The 22,708-nt window shown below is 44.7% G+C and overlaps 1 long non-coding RNA gene across 1 annotated transcript in view; it reads left to right on the top strand.

Annotated features, from left to right (window-relative positions):
* LOC122544261 overlaps positions 1–11,258 on the top strand; it is a 48,410-nt gene extending 37,152 nt beyond the window's left edge. The window contains exon 3 of the long non-coding RNA XR_006310303.1: positions 11,092–11,258. This is a non-coding gene — a long non-coding RNA (uncharacterized LOC122544261). The remainder of the gene's footprint in view (positions 1–11,091) is intronic.
* The last annotated feature ends 11,450 nt before the right edge of the window (positions 11,259–22,708 follow it).

A 22,708-nucleotide genomic window follows, 5' to 3' on the forward strand; every position in this document is an offset into this window, starting at 1 on the left:
GACCCTGGGGGTATAACCAGTTTGTGTCACAATTCCAATGCCCCGGTTCCTTTAACCACAGGCCTCAAATCCATTTTAAACCAATGAACCTTCCACTGGAACAGTCATCACTCTCTTTTGCTCCTTCCTCCCCCTTTCCCTCTCTCTCCCCGTCTCACTCTTTCACTCTCTCTCTCGAAAATTTAGTTTAATTATTACAGGATGAATGAATTGCTGACCATCACTGCGACATTGAAATACACAGACATCACTGCAGAGCAGTTGACCAGAGGCTAGAAACATTAATAAACACGTAAGCACAGCAAGATCCCACAAGCAGCAATCTAACCCCACACACATCGTGGGTGATGCTGGTTAAGGGTTTACGTATTTGTGTCAAATCCCAAGATCCCAGTTATCTTAGCCCTAGGGTTCAAATCTGTTCAAAACGACAAGGCCACAATCCGACAGGACCCAGTTAACCAGAGATCCCGGTGTTAGAAACAAAACTCACTTATAAATCTGCCGGAGACAAAGCCCTGGAAACAAGGACAATTTATTACAAATTTACAAGTCTGGTCACTCCCTATTGCTGGCCTGGTGATGAGTGCAAGGATATCAATTATGCAATCATTTTTGTACAGTCTGTGTGTCGCCGGCCCACATTCCTTTTTCCTATTCCTACCCTATCATAATCATTTATTTCATTTCATTCCCTTATTTGGCCTAACCTTAAGATGATTACCTCACTTGTTTTTCTCTTTCCTTATCTCAGTACGAGGCTGTCCCGTGACCTTGGAAAAATACCCTTACTTTCTGCTACAACATTCCATAGTTATTTTCTAGCTTAAAACTATTTTCTTTAAAACTACTTCTTTAAAAGACCCCCTATATTCATTAAAGTCTTAGCCTTAAGTATACTACTCACTACAAGAATTCCATGACCGTTTGTATAATGTCTCATCCCTCCCCCATCTACAGAAATTACACTCCACTAGCACTTACAACAGTTACATTTCTATATCGCCTGCAGAAAACTACATTTCTTATTTCCCACAATACTCAGTGGCATCATCTCCATAAGAGTAGGCCCAGTGGGAAATGCAGTGAAAGGTCAATGTTAACCCATGCAATAAGACTGTAAAAGACAAGTACGGTAGGTTGTGTTTATGACATAGAGTTGTAAACCATAGAAACAGGCCCTTCAGCCTAACTCATCCATGCTGACCAGGTTCCCAAAACTGAACGAGTTCCAATTGCCTGCTTTTGGCCAATATCACTCCAAACCTTTCTTATCCATGTACCTATCTAAGTGTCTTTTAAATGTCATAATTGTACTCATTTCTCCCAGTTTCTCTGGCAGCTCATTCCATATATGCACCATCCTCTGTGTGAAAATGTTGCTCCTTGAGTCCCTTTTAAATCTTTTCCTTCTCACCTTAAACCCATGGCTTCTAGTTTTGGACTCCCCTACCATGGGTAAAAGGCCTTTGCTACCCACCCTATCCATGAACCTCCATGATTTTATAAATCTCGATAAAGTCAGCCCTGAACCTTCTACTTTCCAGGGAAAAGAGTCCTAGCTTATCCAGCTGCTCCTTTTCACGTAATCGTTTTTGCACCCTTTCCAGTTTAATAGCATCCTTCCTATCGCAGGGAGACCTGAATTGTACACAGTACTCCAAATATGGCCTTACCATTGTCTTATACAGCCTTAACATGACATCCCAACTCCTGTACTCAATGCTCTGACCACTGAAGGAAAGCACCTTCTCCACCACATACCTGGGATGCCATTTTCAAGGGACAATGCAACCCGAGGTCTCTCTGTTCAACAACACTCCCCAAGACCCTACCATTAGAACAAAAAACAAAGAGAAATACAGCACAGGAACAGGCCCTTCAGCCCACTGAGCATGTACTGAACCAGATCCTCTATCTAAACCTGTCACCTATTTTCTAAGGATCTGTATCCGCCGCTCCCTGCCCATTCATGTATCTGTCTAGATACATCTTAAATGTGCCTACCTCTACCACCTCTGCTGGCAACACATTCCAGGAGTTGGCCCCATAGCCTTGTCTGCTTTGGCATCACACATGCACATCGAACCATGCTGCTTCTAACATTCAATGTTGTTACCATCACTGAGCCCCATTACCGAGATTCTGGGGGTTAGCTTTGAGAGAATCGAGCCATATCGTGTCGACATTCACTGGCAGTACCATCCCTGAATCACCACCTCCACCCCTCCCCCTACTCCCTGCCTCACTTACAACATTCTGAGGGTTACAATTGGGAAAGAATCTCACTATTGCCGGTTTACTCAACTGTGTTACCATGACTGAATTGCGTACTATTAGTACCCTGGGAGCTAGCATCGAGAGAGAATCTAAACATGGCATCCTTGATATTCAATGGCATTACCATTACTGAATCCCCCACTGTCAAATTCTTGGGAGTTACCATTGAGCGAGAATTCAAGCATCATCTCTTGACCATCTGCTGTTCTATGCTGTCACCATCTTAGAAACCCTCCAATATCAACATCCTCGGGGTTACCTTTGAGAGAGAATCAAAACTGTGATGAGAATTTCTGTGTCTCCCCCCACTTACACGGAGTGAGTTCCAGATTCCGGATTTTGGGCGGCACGGTGGCACAGTGGTTAGCACTGCTGCCTCACAGCGCCAGAGACTGGGGTTCAATTCCCGCCTCAGGCGACTCTCTGTGTGGAGTTTGCACATTCTCCCCGTGTCTGTGTGGGTTTCCTCCGGGTGCTCCGGTTTCCTCCCATAATCCAGAAATGTGCAGGTTAGGTGAATTGGCCATGCTAAATTGCTCGTAGTGTTAGGTGAAGGGGTAAATGTAGGTATACTTCTTAATCATGAACCCCCCCCCCACAACCAACAACCTCTGCTTTAAGGAAGCCAGTGCCAGTCATATGACAACAAAGTTTAAGAGACATTTAGACAGGCACCTACACAGACAAGGAATAACTGGATACAGATGGTGTGCAGGAAGATGGGTTTAGTTTACAATGTCATTTTGATTAGTACGAACATGGTGGGCCAAAGGGCCAGTTCCTATGTTGTACTGTTCTATTACTTCAAGAAGAGTGGATCTGTAGTTGTGAATAAGATTACTTCCTTTGATTAAAGTCATAGAATCATAGATTCCCTCATGTGGAAACAGGTCCTTTGGCACAACAAGTCCACACTGACCCTCTGAAGAGTAACCCAACTTCACCCATTCCCCTACCTTATTACCCTACATTTTAAGCCTAACTAATGCACCTAACCTACACATCGCTGAATGCTATGAGCAATTTAGCATGGCTAATTCACCTAACCTGCACCTTTGAATCTGGGAGGAAACTGGAGCACCTGGAGGAAACCCACGCAAACACGGGGAAAATTTGCAAAAAGAAGCTCCACACAAACAGTCTGCCAAGGTTAAAATTGAACTCAGGTCCCTGGCGCTGTGAGGCAACAGTGCTAACCACTGAGCCAACATGCCAACCCTTGTGCTATAAATTGAAGGAGCTAATCCTTTGTTTTTTGACTTTAATGACTGTCTTAAAACAGGGGATCAATCAATGCGGGCTTTCAGAGTAGCGGGATATGGATGTTAGGGCAGTTGCATGTTCCTCCTGCAGAATGTGGCAGGTGAGAGACATGGTGTCTCTGTGACTACATCTGCGGGAAGTGCACCTAACTCCAGCTCCTCGAACTGAGTTAGGGAACTAGAGCTGGAGCTGGATGAACAACAGATCATCCAGGAGGCTGAGGGAGAAATTGAGAGGATTGACAGGGAGGTGGTCACTCCCCAGACACAGGATACGGGCAGCTGGGTTAGAGTCAGGGAAGGCAACCGACGATCAGAGCAGGGATCCTATGTGGCCATTCCCCTCAGCAAAAAACACTGTTTTGGATTCTGCAGGTGGGGGTGGTCTCTGGCTCTGGCACTGTGGCTCAGAAGGGAAGGGGGGAGAATAGAAAAGTGCTAGTGGTAGGGGACTCAATAGTCAGACGGATTGACAGGAGAGTTTGTGGTCAGGAACGGGACTCCCGGAAGGTATATTGCCTCCCAGGTGCCAGGGTCTGAGATGTCGCCGATCGGGTTTACGGGATTCTGAAGGGGGAGGGGGAGTAGCCAGAAATCGTGGTACATATTGGCACCAATGATATAGCCAGGAAAGGGATTGACGATCTCAAAAGTGACAACAGCGAGTTAGGTTGGAAGCTGAAGAGCAGGACGAGTACAGTAGTGACCTCAGGTTTGCTACCGGTGGCATGAGATAGTGAGGTGAGGAACAGGCAGCGAATGCAGCTTAACACTTGGCTGCGAGGCTGGTGCAGGAGGGAGGGCTTCAGATACCCTGATCATTGGGATACCTTTTGGTGAAAGTGGGACCTGTACATGAAGGACGGGTTGCACCTGAACTGGAGGGGCACAAATGTCCTGGGTGGGAGATTTACTAGTGTGGTTCGGGAGGGTTTAAACAAGTTTGGCGGGGGGCTGGGAATCAGAGCCACATGTCTGAGAGGGGGGCAGTTGCAGATGGGGCAATGACAGGATGTACTGAATCTATCAGGAAGGTTTCTCATGCAATTAAACAAAAGGATGGATTATAGTGCATCTGCTTTAACACAAGGAGTGTCAGAAATAAGAGTGACGAATTTAGAGCATGGATCAGTACTTGGGACTATTATATTGTGGCCATAACATAAACGTGGGTTTCACAGGGTCAGGAACGGTTGCTTGATGTTTCAGGGTTTAGAACGTTTAAAAAGAACAGGGAGGGTGGAAAAAGAGGAGGGTGTGAATCAGCGAGTGCATCACAGCTACAGAAATGAAGGTTGTTGAGGAAGGTTTGTCTACTGAGTCAGTAAGGGTGGAAGTGAAGAACAGCAAAGGAGCAGCCACCTCATTAGGGGTTTTCTACAGACCCCCTAATAGCAGTAGAGAGATTGAAGAATTCATAGGCCGGCAGCTTTTGGAAAATGCAGAAGTAGCAGGGTTGTTGTTATGGATGATTTCAACTTTCCCAATATCGACTGGAACCTCCTAAGTGCAGATGGTTTGGATGGAGCCGTTTTTGTCAGGTGTGTTCAGGAGAGTTTCCTTACTCAGTATGGAGACAGACCGACGAGGGGAGAGGCCATTTTGGATTTGGTGCTGGCAAAGAGCCAGGACAGGTGTCAGATCTCGTGGTGGGAGAGTACTTTGGTGACACTGATCACAACTGCCTCACATTTATCATAGCCTTGGAGAGGGAAAGGAACAGTTACCAAGGGAAGATATTTAATTGGGGAACAGGAAATTATGACGCTATCAGACAGGAGTTGGGAAGTACAGACTGGGAGCAATTGTTCCACAGAAAGGGTACAGCAGACATGTGGAGACTATTTAAGAAACAGTTGTTATGAGTTATGCACAAATTTGTTCCTCTGAGGCAGGTAAGATTAAGGAACCTTGGATGATAAGAACAGAGGAGCTTCTCAGCAAAAGGAAGAAGGCAGCTTACGCAAGGTGGAGGAAGCAAGGATCTAGCACAGTTTGAGAGGATTACAGGCTTGCTAGAAAGGAGCTCAGAAATGGACTGAGGAGAGCCAGGAGGGGGCACGAAAAAGGCTTGGCAAGAAGGATTAAGGAGAACCCAAAGGCATTTTACTCATACGTGAGGAATAAGAGAATGATCAGGGAGAAGGTAGGGCCGATCAGGGATATTATAGAAAACTTGTCCATGGAGTCTGAGCCAATAGGGGAAACCCTAAATGAGTTTTTTGCTTCAGTTTTCACTCAGGAAAGGGACCTTGTTGTGAATGAGAACTTTCAGGAGTTGGGATACCCGGCTTGACCAGATCAAGATTGATGAATTTGCTGGACACCATTGGTCACAGGTCTCTAGTCTGAATAACAACCCTCTACCACCACCCTCTGCCTCCTCACCAGCCCCACAGCCTTGAATGTTATGACATTTCGAGCCCTGCCTGATCCAAGTACTTTTTAAACGTTGGGACATTTCCCGCCTTAACTACCCTCCCAGACAGTGCATTCCAGATCTCCACGCTCCCTCTGGGTGAATTTTCTTCCCCTCAAATCACCTCCAAACCTTCACTTGAAAATTATTGCCCTCCTCGTTATTGACCCTGTGCCTTATAAGAACAGAACTTTGCAACCGTTAAGCAAAGTGCACAGAGTGTAATTGACTCCCACGTCACCTTTGAGCTGTGCCTGATCAATGAAATGATTTGTTGTGACAATGCAAGTCCTCAACACCGCCATAGGCTTGCTGAATCACTGATGCTGAGATATCAGAGAAACTCAGACTAACACAAGTGGTCCCGATTTTTGTGCCTCACCCCTCGTTCCTGCTATTGCAGATTAAAAACCAACCTCAGTTTTGATACACAGAAACAGAAAACCTCACTTTGTTATTGCACATAGACACACAGATAGAACATTCCCCCACTGGACAGCAGCATAGGCTCTACCGAGATCAAACTGACCCACAGAGAAGAACATTGGGAGGGGCAGTGGTGCGTTTTATTTTTACGTTCATTTACCAAATGTGGGCTTTATTGTCCATCCCTAATTGCCCCAGAGGGTGGTTAGGTGTCAACCACATTACTGTGAGATCTGGAGTCACATGTAGGTTCAGATCCTGGTAGAGACAGGTGAAATCCCCTCCCCTCCCCAAAAGGACATTTAAAAATAATCATTCAGAGGGCGAGGGCATCGCTGGCCAGGCCACCATTTATCACCCAACCCTAATTGCCCCAGAAGGCAGTTAAAAGTCAACTACATTGCTGTGGATCTAAAGTCACATGTAAGCCAGACCAGGTAAGGATGGTAGATTTCCTTCCCTAAAAGGCATTGGGAACCGGAATTTTCTGACAATCAGCAATGCTTTCATGGTCACCATCAACTCTTAATTCCAGATTTTTATTCAATTCAAATTCCGCTATCTGCCATGGGAGGATTCGAACCAGGATCCTGAGAACATTACCTGGGTCTCTGGCCAACAATAATACCACGAGGTCATCACCTCCCCTTACATTGGTAAATTCATAAATCAGGGGAGTTTTTTTTGACTATGGTCATCATGAGATACTTAATTTCAGATTTTTAAAAATTTAATTCAAACTGCCTCTATCTCACAATGTTCAAACATCTGAACAGCAACTCGGAAGCAGAGGAGACACAAAACTGTCGATGACACAGCTTCACCTCTCAAAATGACTTTTTCGCAAATAGGAAAATGCTTATGGGATATGGAGAACGCCATTCTGCCCCTTGAGCCAATTCTGTCATTCAATAGCTGATCTGAGGTCTAACTTCATCAACGTGCCTTTGGCTCCTATTCACTTAAAACTTCGGCTTAACAAAACCTTACCTCTCTCAGATTAAAAACTAACAACTGATCCAGTACCCACTGCTGTTTGTAAAAGAGAGTTCCAACCCTTCTCCCAGCCTATGTGTGTAGATGTGCTTCCTAAACTCTCACCTAGCTCTAATTGTCAGACTATCTCTCCCTAGTTCTAGAATCACTAACCAGTAGAAGTACTCTATAAAGTAAAACTTAACTCTCTGCAGTATCTTAAGTATCTTAATTACAGATCAGTCAGTCTTTTGTCTGTGGTCAGCAAAGTTTTGGAAAGAATTCTGAGGGATGGGATTTATGACTATTTAGAAAAGCATCGCATGATTAAAGGCAGTCCGCATGGCTTTGTGATGGGCTGGTCATGCCTCACAAATCTTATTGAGTTATTAGAGGAGGTGATGAGACAGATCGACAAAGGTTGAACAGTGCATATGTGGTGTACATGGACTTCAGCAAGGCATTTGATAAGGTTCTGCATGTTAGGCTCATTCATAAAGTCAGGAAGTATGGGATACAGGGAGATTTGGCTGTCTGGATTCAAAATTGGTTGGCTGACAGAAGGCAGAGAGTGGCTGTAGATGGAAAGTATTCTGCCTGGAAGACAGTGTTGAGTGGGATCACACAGGGCTCTGTTCTTGGGCCTCTGCTCTTTGTAGTTTTATAAATGACTTGGATGAGGAGGTTAAGAGGTGGGTTAGTAAATTTGCAGATGACACAAAGGTAGGAGGTGCCATTGATAATATCGAGGGCTATTGCAGGCTGCAGCAAACATAGACGGATTCAGAGCTGGGCTGAGAAATGGAAGATGGAGTTCAACCTGGATAAATGCGAAGTGATGCATTTTGGAAAGTCAAACTTGAATGATGAATATAGGATTAAAGAAAGGATTCTTGGCAGTGTGGAGGAACAGAGGGATCTGGGTGCGCAAGTACATAGATCCCTCAAAGTTGCCACACAAGTGGATAGGGTTGTTAAGAAAACATATGGTATTTTGGCTTTCATTAACAGGGGGATCGAGTTTAAGAGGGACTTCCGCCTCGGAACACTTCAACCCCAGGGCATCAATGTGGACTTCACCAGTTTCCTCATTTCCCCTCCCACCACCTTACCCCAGTTCCCACCTTCCAGCTCAGCACCATCTCCATGACCTGTCCTACCTGCCAATCTTCCTTCCCACCTATCTGCTCCACCTTCCTTTCTGACCTGCCACCTTCATCCCTAGCCCCATCCACTTATTGTACTCTTAGCTACCTTCTCCCCAGCCCCATCTCCCTCCCTGGACTTTCCCTGCCTTCAGTCCTGATGAAGGACTTTTGCCCGAAACGTGCTTTTTCCTGCTCCTCAGATGCTGCCTGACCTGCTGTGCTTTTCCAGCACCACTCCAATCTAGATCAAGTTTGGGAGCCGCAAGGTTTTGCTAGAACTCTGCAAGACCCTGGTGAGACTGCACTTGGAATATTGTGTCCAGTTCTGGTCACCCAATTATAGGAAAGATACGGAGGCTTTGGAGAGGGTGCAAAGAAGGTTTACCAGGATGCTGCCTTGATTGGACGGCTTGTCATACAAAGAGAGTTTGAATAAGATATTTCATCCCCTGTCTAGGTGACATCCTCAGTGCTTGAGAGCCTCCTATGAAGCGCTTTTGTGTTGTTTCCTCCGGCATTTATAGTGGTTTGTCTCTGCCGCCTCCAGTTGTCAGTTCCAGTTGTCCGCTGCAGTGACCGGTACATTGCATCCAGGTCAATGTGTTTGTTGATAGAATCTGTGGGTGAGTGCCATGCCTCTAGGAATTCCCTGGCTGTTCTCTGGCTTGTCCTATAATAGTAGTGTTGTCCCAGTCGAACTCATGTTGCTTGTCATTTGCGTGTGTGGCTACTAAGAATAGCTGGTCGTGTCGTTTCGTGGCTAGTTGGTGTTCATGGATACGGATCATTAGATGTCTTCCTGTTTGTCCTATGTAGTGTTTTGTGCAGTCCTTGCATGGGATTTTGTACACCACATTGGTTTTGCTCATGCACAAAACACTGCATAGCACAAACAGGAAGACAGTCAACGATCCGTATCCATGAACATCAACTAGCCACGAAACGACACGACCAGCTATCCTTAGTATCCACACACGCAGTTGACAAGCAACATGAATTCGACTGGAACAACACTACTATTATAGGACAAGCCAAACAGAGAACAGCCAGGGGATTCCTAGAGGCATGGCACTCATCCACAGATTCTATCAACAAACACATCGACCTGGACCCAATATACCGGCCACTGCAGCGGACAGCTGGAACTGACAATCGGAAGCGGCAGAGACAAACCACTATAAATGCCGGAGGAAACAACACAGAAGCGCTTCACAGGAGGCTGTCAAGCACTGAGGATGTCACCTAGACAGGGGACGAAACGTCTGCAACACAAATTCCCAGCTCGGCGAACAGAACCACAACAACGAGCACCCAAGCTACAAATCTTCTCACAGACTTTGAAGAGTTTGAATAAGCTCGGACTTTTCTCTCTGGAGAGAAGGAAGCGAGGTGACCTGATCGAGATGTACAAGGTAATGAGAGGTATGGATAGAGTCAATAGTCAGAGACTTTTCCCCAGGGCAGGATTGACTGCCACAAGGGGTCATAGTTTTAAGATATTAGGAGGAAGGTATAGAGGGATCGTCAGAAGAAAGTTTTTTACGCAGAGAGTTGTGAATGCATGGAATGCTTTGCCAGTGGTGGTGGTGGAATCAGCGTCATTAGGGACATTTAAGCAACGGCTGGACATGTACATGGATAGCAGTGAATTGAGGGATGCATAGGTTAGGTTATTTTATTTTAGGTTAGGAATAATCCTCAGCACAACATCGTGGGCAGAAGGGCCTGTTCTGTCCTGTACTTTTCTATGCCCACTTCCCCCCTTTTGATCTGATTGCATTGCGAATCATGAATGGGATGGACAAGTATGATTTGGCTGTAATATTACAGAAGGATTAGGGAGTGGTATTTTTACCCCAGTGCGATTCCAGCAGCAATCATTTTGCATGCTTTGTTCTGCGCATGTGCCAATGTCAGTTGCTGTCAGAGCATGGGATATGTACAGTACAATGCATTGAGCAGCTGCATCTCAAACATTAAAGTAATGAATGTTCATTGCTCTCCTCTGACAGAAGAATATTGTTGTATATTTTCTCTCTAAGCCCCTGTATAACTGCTGCAGGACTGCATTACTCCCATACACACCATTTGCCTTTCTAATTTGTTTTTGTACCTGCATTTCACGTAATCTGAACCAACGCCCCAGAAACAGTCAGAAGGCAATCAGCCAGAGCCATCTCCTTCTGCAACTACAACTGGTGCAGCTGGTCAGACCACATTTGGAAGTCCCTGTGTCCAGCTACTCACATGTAACGTTCATGTGAGATTTGTTTCTATGACTGTAACGACTAACCTCTAACAGTGTCTTATTTATGTAAAGTAATGCAACTACCTTTCTTTCTTATTCCTGTTTTGTACCTCAGCTCTTTGTATCCAAGATGATGCTATAAGAGGTGACATGGTAAAATGTTTCCCTGTCCTCCTGTTCTTCTGTACTTGAGTGCACGTGACAATAAAGGATACTTTATTCTATTCTCTGACCAGTTATTGTTTTCAAGCTTTGAAAAGTTTGAGACCAAATGTGAAACAGGTTGTAGACAAAGCTTGCCTGGATTTGATTTAATCTCTTTTCTTCCTGCAGCTTGAATGAAGTTGAGAAGCCACACAACAGACAGAAGAATAAATTCCTTCACCAAAGACTTTCACAAGGGTCCATCACATCATCAGCTGCAAGATGTGAGATTCAAAGTTTGTGAGAAGATTTGTAGCTCGGGTGCTCGTTGCTGTGGTTCTGTTCACCGAGCTGGGAATTTGTGTTGCAGACGTTTCGTCCCCTGTCTAGGTGACATCCTCAGTGCTTGGGAGCCTCCTGTGATGTGAGATTTTGAGAAGCTGGTGCAACATTGACTGCTCAAGATTGAAGAAAATGCCAAATAAAGACCTAGGGTCCAGAGGCATCCCAATCCCATGAACAAAGATAAAATTAAATAACATTATAACAAAAGAGAAATAAGAAATTGCATTTGTTCAGCAAGTGTATAGTCTGAGAACTATGTGCTCAGTGAACCTAATGACAGATATATCTACAAGATACGCAAGATACAAAACAGGGATATATGTCATGTTGGGACCATCATTGGTTTTCTTCATTTTGGAGCTGTGAGCTGTGGTTGAACATTGAATTTGGAACTTTGATCGGCTGTTTTCTCCTGTTTCATTTCTGTTTGCATTTGGGAAAGGCCTGGAAAGATAACTGCAGGTTAATTATTGTTCGAAGAATGCTGCAGACATTTCAGCGCTGGGATGTGCTATGCTCAAGGATTGGCAGCTGATATTGGTCAATCAAGGGGAATTTAGTGCTGGCCAGACAATCACAGGGAACTTTGGAAAAGGGAAATCATCAATTCAACTGTTTGTGGCTGGGTTTTCTTTGTGACAGAAGGCTACATTCTGGGAAGTTGTGTGTTATATTATTGCTAACTTGATATTCAGTTAATAAATTGTTGAATGTTTGGATAAAAGATCCCAGTTTATAAGAAAACGAATGATCCTTGAACCCAGTTGGAAGCTGTTTGCAGGACTGGAAACCTCAAAATTCAACCATATCCAATCCCATGTGCCAATGATACAACACATTATTTAAAGATTTAGTAAAAAAAAAGTACTCATTGTTATCACAGTTATCAAACTGGTGAGTTTACTTCCTTTCAATTTATCCCTTTCATTGTTTCTGTCTGACTGTGTGTGTGGTGGATATGATCAAAGAAGACTGAGTTAAAATCATTGACGTGAATTCGATTACCTTGTTGTATAGCTTGACTCTGTTAAATGTACGGCATTAATAATAAATTGTTCATTTCTGTTTAAGTTATAAATTTGGAGTTGGATATCTCTTCTTCTTAAAATTTGGTTCGGAACAGTAAGTCAATTTTGAGGTTCATTGATTATGTTAATTTCACTACCTTGTGAATCCAGTGATAGCTAACTTCGCTTGCTGTCTTTGTGACCTTTCCAAGGTTAATTGCACTGTCACGTTATTGGCTGGAACAGTCACTGAACAGGAATTAAATTTTGAAATCTCAGGTGACGGGAGAGGTTGAGATGGAGAATTCTCAACTGGTCATTGAGCCATAGAGTCTTACAGCATGAGCAGGAATTAAATTTTGAAATCTGTCCATGATGTATACAACCCTGAGTCTGGCCTTCCTTGCTGCATTGCCATTGTGAACACTTGCCCAAGCCTTCTTCTGTGCTTGGTGATCACAAACAAGTTCAGGTCTTGCTGCAAATCAGCCCGTTCCCATACCAGGGCAAGGTCATTGCCAGTCAAAACAGGCTGCTTATACACTAAGCCTGTTTTTCACATTGAAATAACTCCACAGAGGCCAGTAGCCCAACAGCAAGTCACCCTTTAGTTAGAATTGTATTATACTAACACGGGTCTGGCTTCCTCAGAGCCAGCTCTCAGAGTGAGCAGAACCTCTAACACTCCTGTTCCTATCTGTCAGCCAGGGCTCCCTGATTGGGCCAGGTTAACAGCTGGTCCACCTGGCTGACATAATCACAATGACTACAGGTACAATTACAACATTTATAGGACATTTGAACAGGTACATGGATGGGAAAGGTTTGGCGGGATATGGGCCAAATGCAGGCAAATGGGACGACTTCATTTTATAAAACCTGGTTAGCATGGGCAAGATGGGCCAAAGGGCCTGTTTCCATGCTGTATGACCAGTTGAGGATTCTCCATCTCAACCTCTCGCGTCACCTGAGGTGTGGTGACCCTGGGGTTAAAGCACCACCAGTCATCTCTCCCTAATGAGAGAGCAGCCTAATGATCTGGTAATGCTATGGTCACTTTGTCCTTCAGCGTTTCTTGACAGTTTATGTTTTCCTGGAAGGGGACGAACCAACTCAGTGATAATCAAACTAAATTTGTTCACAATAATAGAAGTTTACAGAAAACCTTTCTTAATGTCTACCCAAATCCCACCAGTTGAATGATTTCTTGAAAAGTATCATTGTTCACAAGATTTTTTTTCTATTTGGAAGCATTCCCCGTTCAGAGTTAGATCTTTAGGATATGAAATTATATAATTTTATTTTGGCCATGTCTGCAGTATTGTGTGCAGTTCTGGTCCCCCCACTGTAGGAAGGAAGTGGAGGTTTTGGAGGGGTTACAAAAGAGGTTTACTGAGATGGTGCCTGGATTGGAGTGTGTTAACTATTTGCAGAAGCCCAAAACCATGGATAGGTGCAAACCTATTCATTTAAATGGGAGATGTACCTTCCCAGCAGCCTCCTGGTCCCTGGTTCTGGGAAGTTTCCTATAATATGTATGGGCCACGGAAATTCATGGTGACTGAAACCACGGTAACGGGACTCGCAGATGCAGGGTCTCCCTGTCTATAAAATATTAGGCACATATAAGGTAGATACTTGGAGTCTTTTCCCCCAGGGTGAAAATGTCAAATATTCGGAGGTTATAGGTTTAAGGTGAGAGGGAGAAGATTTTAAGATTTTAAGAATTTGTGCAAGGCATATTTTTTATATAGAGAGTAGTAGGTTCCCAGAACGCGCTGCCAGGGGAGAGGTTGAAGCAGATGCGATAGCAATATTTATAAGACAGTTAGACAGCTGCATGAACAGGGAGAGAATAGAGGGGCATGGATCACGTGTAGGCAGATGGGATTAGTGTAACATAGCACAGAACGTAGAACATTACAGCGCAGTACAAGCCCTTCATCCCTCGATGTTGCGCCGACTTGTGAAACCAATCTGAAACCCATCTAACCTCCACTATTCCATTCTCATCCATATGTCTATCCAATGACCATTTAGATGCCCTAAAAGTTGGCAAATCTACTACTGTTGCAGATAGGGCGTTCTACACCCCTACGACACCCTGAGTAAAGAAACTCCCTCTGACATCTGTCCTATATCTATCACCCCGCAATTTAAAGCCATGCCCCCTCGTGCTAGCCATCACCATCTGAGGAAAAAGGCTCTCACTGTCCACCCTATCTAACCCTCTGATTATCTTATATGTCTCAATTAAGTCCCTCTCAACCTTCCCTCTAAAGAGAATAGCTTCAAGTGCCTCAGCCTTTCCTCATAAGACCTTCCCTCCAGACCAGGCAACATCCTGGTAAATCTCCTCTGAACCCTTTACTGGGCTTCCACATCCTTCTTATAATGCAATGACCAGAACTGTACGCTATACTCCAAGTGTGACCACACCAGAGTTTTGTACAGCTGCAACATGACCTCATGGCTCCAAAATACAATCCCTCTACCAATAAAAACTAGCACACTGTATGCCTTCTTAACAATCCTACCAACCTGGGTGGAAACCTTCAAGGATCTATGTACCTGGACACTGAGATCTCTTTGCTGATCTACACCACCAAGAATCTTACCATAAGCCCAGTACTCTGCATTCCTGTTGATCCTTCCAAAGTGAATCACCTCACACTTTTCCGCATCAAACTCTACATGCACCCTCTCAGCCCAGTTCTGCAGCTTATCTATGTCCCTCTGTAATCTACAACATCCTTCAGCACTATCCACAACTCCACTGATCCTAGTGTCATCCACACATTTACTAACCCATCCTTCTACACCCTCATCCAGGCCATTTATAAAAATGACAAACAACAGTGACCCCAAAGCAGATCCTTGCAGTACACAACTAGTAACTGAACTCCAGGATGAATATTTCCCATCAATCACCACCCTCTGTCTTCTTTCAGCTAGCCAATTTCTGATCCAAACATCTAATTCACCCTCAATCCCTTGCCTCCACATTTTGTGCAATAGCCTACCATGGGGAACCTTATTGAACGCCTTACTGAAATCCATATACAACACATCAACCGCTTTACCCCCATCCACCTGTTTGGTCACCTTCTCAAAAAACTCAATAAGGTTTGTGAGGCATGACCTACTCTTCACAAAACCATGTTGAGTATTCCTAATCACATTTTCCTGTCGAGATTATTATAAATCCTATCTCTTACAACAATTTCCAACATTTTACCCACAACTGAAGTAAGGCTCACAGGTCTATAATTTCCTGCATTGTCTCTAGTCCCCTCCTTGAACAAGGGAATAGCATTTGCTGTCCTCCAGTCTTCTGACACTATTCCTATAGACATGGTCAGACACAGACATGGTGGCTGCGGGGGCTGTCCCTGTACTGTTCTACACTCTATGAAAGTGCCCATACTTGCATCAGTTTGCCTCGATGGAGCAAAGCTAAAAATCACACAACACTAGGCTTTGTGGAAGCACCAACTTTAGGTTCAGTTGGAAGCACCAGCTTTAGGTTCAGTGCTCTTTCATCAGGAACCACATGAAGGTGCAGCACACGAAACGTAAGTGCTTCCAAGTGAAGCTGTTGGACTATAACCTGGTGTTGTGTGACGTTTAGCTTTGTCTACCCCAGTCCAAAACTGGCTCCTCCACATTATGTGCTCCCATCCATAGGGCAGCATAGAGATAGGAGCAGTTTTCCAATTTGCAGTGGTCAATTGCAAACTAGTAGCAAGCAAACATTTTTTGCTGCTAGATTTTGGCTACATCAGAACAGAAGAGTTGTCAATCACATTTTCTTTAAAATCAGTATTGTACCATTAAAAGATCCAACAAATTAGATTAGATTACATTACAGTGTGGAAACAGGCCCTTCGGCCCAACAAGTCCACACCAACCCGCCGAAGCGTAACTCACCCATACCCCTACATTTACCCCTTACCTAACACTACGGGCAATTTAGCATGGCCAATTCACCTGACCTGCACATCTCCTGCACACCCGGAGGAAACCCACGCAGACACAGGGAGAACGTGCAAACTCCACACAGTCAGTCGCCTGAACAGTGCTAACCACTGTGCCACCATGCCGCCCTAAATTAGCTGCAGATCAACTGGAACTTCATAGACTTGTTGGATTAAAGACTTGTTCTCTGAATGAATGCAGTGACTATGAAGATGTGGTGTGTGAGATTTAGACCCCAGCTCTCCTTTGTTTCAGGGAGGGACTGAAGATTAGCAACAACTGAGTCAGGCCTCATCGAAGCAAGCACATCCAGTAGAAATATCTGACAAATACGTGTTTCTACAAATAACAGATTCAACACATTTTTATTTCACTCCTGGCTCGGAAAAGCTGCATTAGCAACTTTTTTAGTGCTTGTAAACTCCAAGTAAGTTGAAGAAATGATGCATATGAATATATATAGAGAGAGATAGAGACAAAGAAAGAAAGAGAGAGAGAGAAAGAAAGAGAGAAAGAAAATTTGAAGGTGGCAGATAAGGGACATTGTTTATTAAGATTAGAAAACCACTGACTGGTCACAACCGAAACCGTACTGTCTAATGATTGAGTACGGCTCCTCTGTTTGACCACAGCCACAGGCAGGAAGTAAAACCGAACTCCTGTCAGACCTTGTGATCACAGAAAGTGAAACCGGTGCCCACGGACTTCATCCCTCCTCACTCCTTAAACCTTCTGTGTGAAATAGCAATGTCCCTGCACTTCACTCAAACTATGTTCGCTGCTCACAGTCAGGTCTTCTCCAAACTGGAGAGACAAAACACAGACTCCGTGATCACTTTGCAAAACACCTATATTCTGTCTGTAAAAATGACCCTGAGCATCCAGTTGTGTGCCCCTTCAACACCCCACTGTGCCTCCCCTCCCCCTACCCAATATTTCTGACTTGGGGTCTTGCTGCTGTGCTCCAGTGAAGCTCAGAGCAAGCTGGAAGAGCAGCATCTCATCTCCTGCCTGGGAACCTTGCAGCCTTCAGGACTCAATATCGGATTCACTCATTTCAGACCCGGATAAATCTCCTTCCATGTCCCTTATCCAGCCCCTATAGCCCACACCCTGTAATGACCGGGGTTGCTTTCAGGAGAAAGTGAGGTCTGCAGATGCTGGAGATCAGAGATGGAAATGTGTTGCTGGAAAAGCGCAGCAGGTCAGGCAGCATCTAGGGAACAGGAGAATCGACGTTTCGGGCATTAGCCCTTCTTCAGAAAGGGGTTGCTTTCAGTACAACTGACCCATTCTCACCTACTCATTGTCCTCACTATCAGCTTTCCTCCTTTCATAGGCCGACTATTTATTATTCCTTTGTCTTCAAACTTGCGTTCTCTCTCTTTGGACTCTATCTCAGCCTTTCTGCTCACTCGTTGCCCTCCCACTCACTATCCTTAAGCACATAGACCACCTTTTCCTCACTGCTATCAGTCCTGATGAAGGGTCACTGAATTTGAAATACAAATTCTCTTTCTCTCTCACTCTCCACAGATGCTGCCAGACCTGCTGAGTTTCTCCAGCACTTTCTGCGTTTTTAACCTACAACCTTAACTCTTTCTCTCACTCTCTCCGCAGATGTTGTCAGACCTGCTGAGTTTCTCCAGTAATTTCTGTTTTTATTTCAGGTCTTTAGTATCCACAGTTTTCACATTGATGTTGTCAGATTGTCACTTCCTGGAGTGATCAGTGTTGAGAGGTCAATTAGCCAGGCATTGGTTTCATAGTTATAACTCAAGTTTCAAACTTGTATTCCTTTTAAAGCTCCATTGTTCCATTCAGAGGATAATGGGTTATACACGTCATCCTCCCAATGACCACTCTACGGTTGGACAGAATGCTTCTGTAGAGACCAAACTGAGGCACTCATTCATTACAGCTGTATAATTTCCATTAACAAAAACTCATCACACTAAAATGTTTCTAATATACATTGCACACCACGCAAATTTAAATTGGCTCCTCAGGATTAGTCATTAAAACCCCATGCTCTTTCATTCCAATGAACTGGGCTTTGAAGATAAAGACAAAAATAGCAGTGAAACCTGCACATAATTCTGAAATGGACACGAAACCCAGGAGGGATGGAATCCAGAATGAGGGATAATCATTTTCCCAAAGGAGTGTGAAACAATGGAAGCACTGATGGCTGCAACAACTCATGAAGAATGACAAAAAAGGAACCATTGTTCGTTATTGAACACGACAATAGAGCCACATGGGCTAGTCACAGCCTGGGGTGGCCAGTTCACAGACACCATCCCTGAGTCTGCTTCATAAAGAGCTCAGGTGATGCAGTCCAAATAGGCAGGCCATTACCAAGAGAACCTCTGAGTAGATTAATTAGTGATTCACCACAGGCCTTGGAGGGATTAGCACAATAACTTTGCTGGAATGGCACAGTGGTTAGCATTGCTACCTCACAGCCAAGGGGCTTGAGCTCTATTCCAGCCTCGGGTGATTCTGTGTGGAGTTTGCGCATTCTCCCTGTGTTTGTATGGGTTTTCTCTGGGTTCTCTGGCTTCCTCCCACAGTCCAAGATGTGAAGGCTAGGTGAATTGGCCATGCTAAATTGTTTAGGAATGTATAGGTTAGGCACATTAGTCAGGGGTAAATGTCGAGGTCATAGGTTAAGGGAATGGGTCTGGATGGATTACTCTTCGGAAGGACGGTGTGGACTTGTTGGCTGAAGCGCCGGTGTCCACACTGTAGGGATTCTATGAATAGTCTAATGCCACTATCGCTAGATTATTAATCCAGAGAACTATTGTTTCGAGGGCTGGAGTTTGAATCCTGACTATGGCTAATGGTAGAATCTGAATTCAATTGAAAGCATGTAAAATTAAAAGTCTAATGAAGCTGCTGTCAATTTTGTTGGGTGGGGGGGGGGGTGCAAAAACAAATCATCTGGTTGAGTTTCACCCTATCAGGTCGGAAATCTGTTATGCTTACCTCCTCTGGCCTACATATTCCCCAGGATATACAATGCTTGTAGATTTTTTACTCAACCTGTTCAGAGATTGCACACCTTGTAATTTTTGAGAAGACTTGAAGCTCAGGTTGAGGTTCAGGTTGTAAGTTTGCTCGCTGAGCTGGAGGGTTTGTTTGCAGATATTTCGTCACCCCGCTGGGTAACATCATCAGTGAGCCTCCGGTAAAGTGCTGGTGTTCTGCCGGATAACAGTTTCCAATTAGTTTCCAATCTACTCAAACACTAGCAAGTACATGAACAAAATTAGTCCATTGCTCATTCAGAACTTCAGACACAGTTTGTCACAATTACACTTGTGTATGTACAACATTCAAAAATCTACTACTCCCCAGGGTCTGGTTCCCTAAGGACAAAAAGGAAATTTTTGTCACATACTGTGTCTTTCACAACTGAACAAAATGGGTTGGACTAATTTGGTAATTCATAAACCAGTAGAAATAGGAATACAGTAGTAGGCCATTCAGCCCCTTGTACCTGCTCTACTATTCAATAGGATCCTCACATCCATTTTCCTGTCCTTTCCCTTGGTTACCCCACTGATCAAGAATCTATCGATGGCAGCTTTCAATATACACAAGGACTCTGACCTCACACAGCCCTCTGTGGTAAGGAGTTCCAAAGACTCACAACTCTCTGAGAAAAGAGATTCCTCTTCATCCCAGTCTTCAATTGGCACCCCTTTATTCTAAGATTGTAATCTCTGAGTTTTACCAGGGCCATACCCTGACCAATAGGTGTGGTGTAAAACTGAAACAATACCTGTCCCAAGCAGCATGAATGGCTGCATTCTCAATTGCAACCCCCCTGTAAGTCACAATCCACTTACTAAGCAATCAACCCTTTCCTCTCATGCAGGGTAAGTATTGTTCCTCTTCACAATTGTCCTCAAGAGTGTATCTTCAAGGATGTGCAATATTTATTCTTGAAACACTGTGAGACATTTTCGCTCATGGAAACTCGAGATGTTAATACCAGGATTAATTTTACAAAGAGAAACCATAGAAACACAGAGATAGGAGCAAGAGTAGGCCATTCTGCCCCTTGAGCCTGCTCCACCATTCAATATAATTGAGCTCAATAGTCTCATCCTGCACCCCTCCTCCCCCATATCTCTTGTTCTCTTTAGCCACAAGAACTATATCTACCGCCGTTTGGAAACGCGAAATGCTTTGGCCTCAGGTAGTGAATCCCATAGGCTGACCACTCTCTGAAAGAAATTTCTCTTTATCTCAGTCCAAAAAGGTTTATCCTTTATCCTTTAACAATGATCCCCATTTCTGTACTCCCTGGTCATTGTGAACATCTTTCCTGCATCTAGCCTGTCTAGTCCTGTCAGAATTTTATAGCTTTCTGTGAAATCCTCCCCCCACTTCTCATTTGTCAAAACTCCAGTTATTTTATAATCCAAAATGACTCAATCTCTCCTCGTACGTCAGCCCTGACATTCCAGTCCAAACAATCTGGAAAATCTTTGGAACATTGTCTCTGTTGCAGGAACATCCTTCCTCAAGTAAGGAGACCACGACTATACTCAATCTTTCATGTGTGGACTCACCAATTGCAGTAAGACATCCCTGCCCCTGTACTCTACTCCTCTCACTAGGAAGGTCAAGGTGTGACCACTGCATCTGCAATGCACACTTTCAGCAACTTGTGACAGGGGACACCCAAGTCTGGTTTAGCATTCTCCTCTCTCAGTTCACAACCATTCAGATAATAATCCACCTTCCTATTTTTGTTGTCAAACTGTCTTCCTGTTTTTGCTTTGAAATCTACCCAGAACTTAAAAACCACCTGCTTGTGCTGGTGATGCCTCCCTCCCGGATGAGTTGAACAGCTTCTCTGCAAGGGTTTGAGGCATGAAATGACGTGGCAGTGAGGAAGACCATCCCCCTTCCCAATGACCAGGTGCTGTGTCTTACCACGGCCAACATGAGGAAAACCCGATGCAGAGTCACCACATGTGCTGGATCAGATAATATCCCTGGCAGAGTGCGCAGAGGATGCTCTGATGTACTGGCAGATATTCTCATGGACATCTTTAACATCTCCCTGAGTTGTGCCATAGTTCCAACGTGCTTCAAGGCCGCTGCCATTGTCCCTATGCTGAAGAAGTCTCCTGTGTCCTGCCTCAATGGCTACCACCCTGTTGCGTTAACACTCATCATCAAGAAGTGTTTTTTGTGATGAGGCATATTAACACCCGCTGCCCCCCCCCCACCCCCCCCATCACTGGACGCACTGCAGTTCACGTATCATCCCAACCACTCAACAGATGATGCCATCTCCGTCACCCTCCATCTGGTCCTCACCCACCTGGTCAAGAAGGACACCTATGTCAGATTACTGTTCATAGACCTCAGTTCTGCAGTCAACACTATCATTCCTCAACACCTGATTGGAAAGCAGAGTCTGCTGGGCCTGAATACCTCCCTCTGTAACTGGATCCTGGACTTCTTGACTGGGAGACCACAGTCAGTCTGGATTGGGAACATTATCTCTAACACCACCATGCGGAGCACAGGAGTCCCCCAGGGCTGTGTGCTCAGTCCACTGCTGTTCACCCTGCTGACACACGACTGTGCAGCGATGCACAGCTCGAATCATATTGTTAAGTTCGCTGATGACACGACAGTAGTGGGTCTCATCAGCAGAAACAATGAGTCAGCGTACAGAGAGGACGTGCTGCGGCTAATGGACTGGTGCAGAGCCAACGGCCTGCCTCTGAATGTGGCTAAAATGAAAGAGATAGTTGTTGACTTCAGGAGGGCAGGGAGCGATCACTCTCCATTGGACATTGATGGCTCCCCTGTGGAGATCGTGAAGAGTACCAAATTTCTTGGTGTCCACCTAGCGGAGAATCCCCTGGTCCCTCAACACAAGCTTCATAGCCAAGAAAGCCCAGCAGCATATCTACTTTCTGCACAGAATGAGGAAAGCCCACCTCCCAACCCCCACACACCCAATTCTCACCACATTTACAGAGGGTTCATTGAGAGTCCCCTCAGCTGCTGCATCACTGCCTGGTTCGGGAATTGCACCGCCTCTTAACATAAGACTCTACAACGGATAGTGAGGATAGCTGAGAGGATCATTGGGATCTCTCTCCCCTCCATTACAAACATTGACACTACACGCTGCATCCGAAAGGCTAAGAGCATTGTGGACGACTCCACACACCCCTCACTCAAACTCTTCTCCCTCCTGCCATCTAGCAGAAGATACCAGAGCATTTAGTCTCTCACGGCCAGACGGTGCAACAGTTTCTTCCCCCAAGCCATCAGGCTCCTTAACACGGTATAATCACATTCTATTCCATTTGCAATTTTTTGACGCCTTTTCGAATTGCTGCTAAAACAATGTTTTATTAATTTATTGTTACATTGTAATTTGTCCACCACTGTGCCTATTCTCTTGCCTTGACAGGAATTACTGTGCTGTC

Source organism: Chiloscyllium plagiosum, chromosome 47, assembly GCF_004010195.1.
Source record: "Chiloscyllium plagiosum isolate BGI_BamShark_2017 chromosome 47, ASM401019v2, whole genome shotgun sequence".
Lineage (NCBI taxonomy): Eukaryota > Metazoa > Chordata > Chondrichthyes > Orectolobiformes > Hemiscylliidae > Chiloscyllium > Chiloscyllium plagiosum.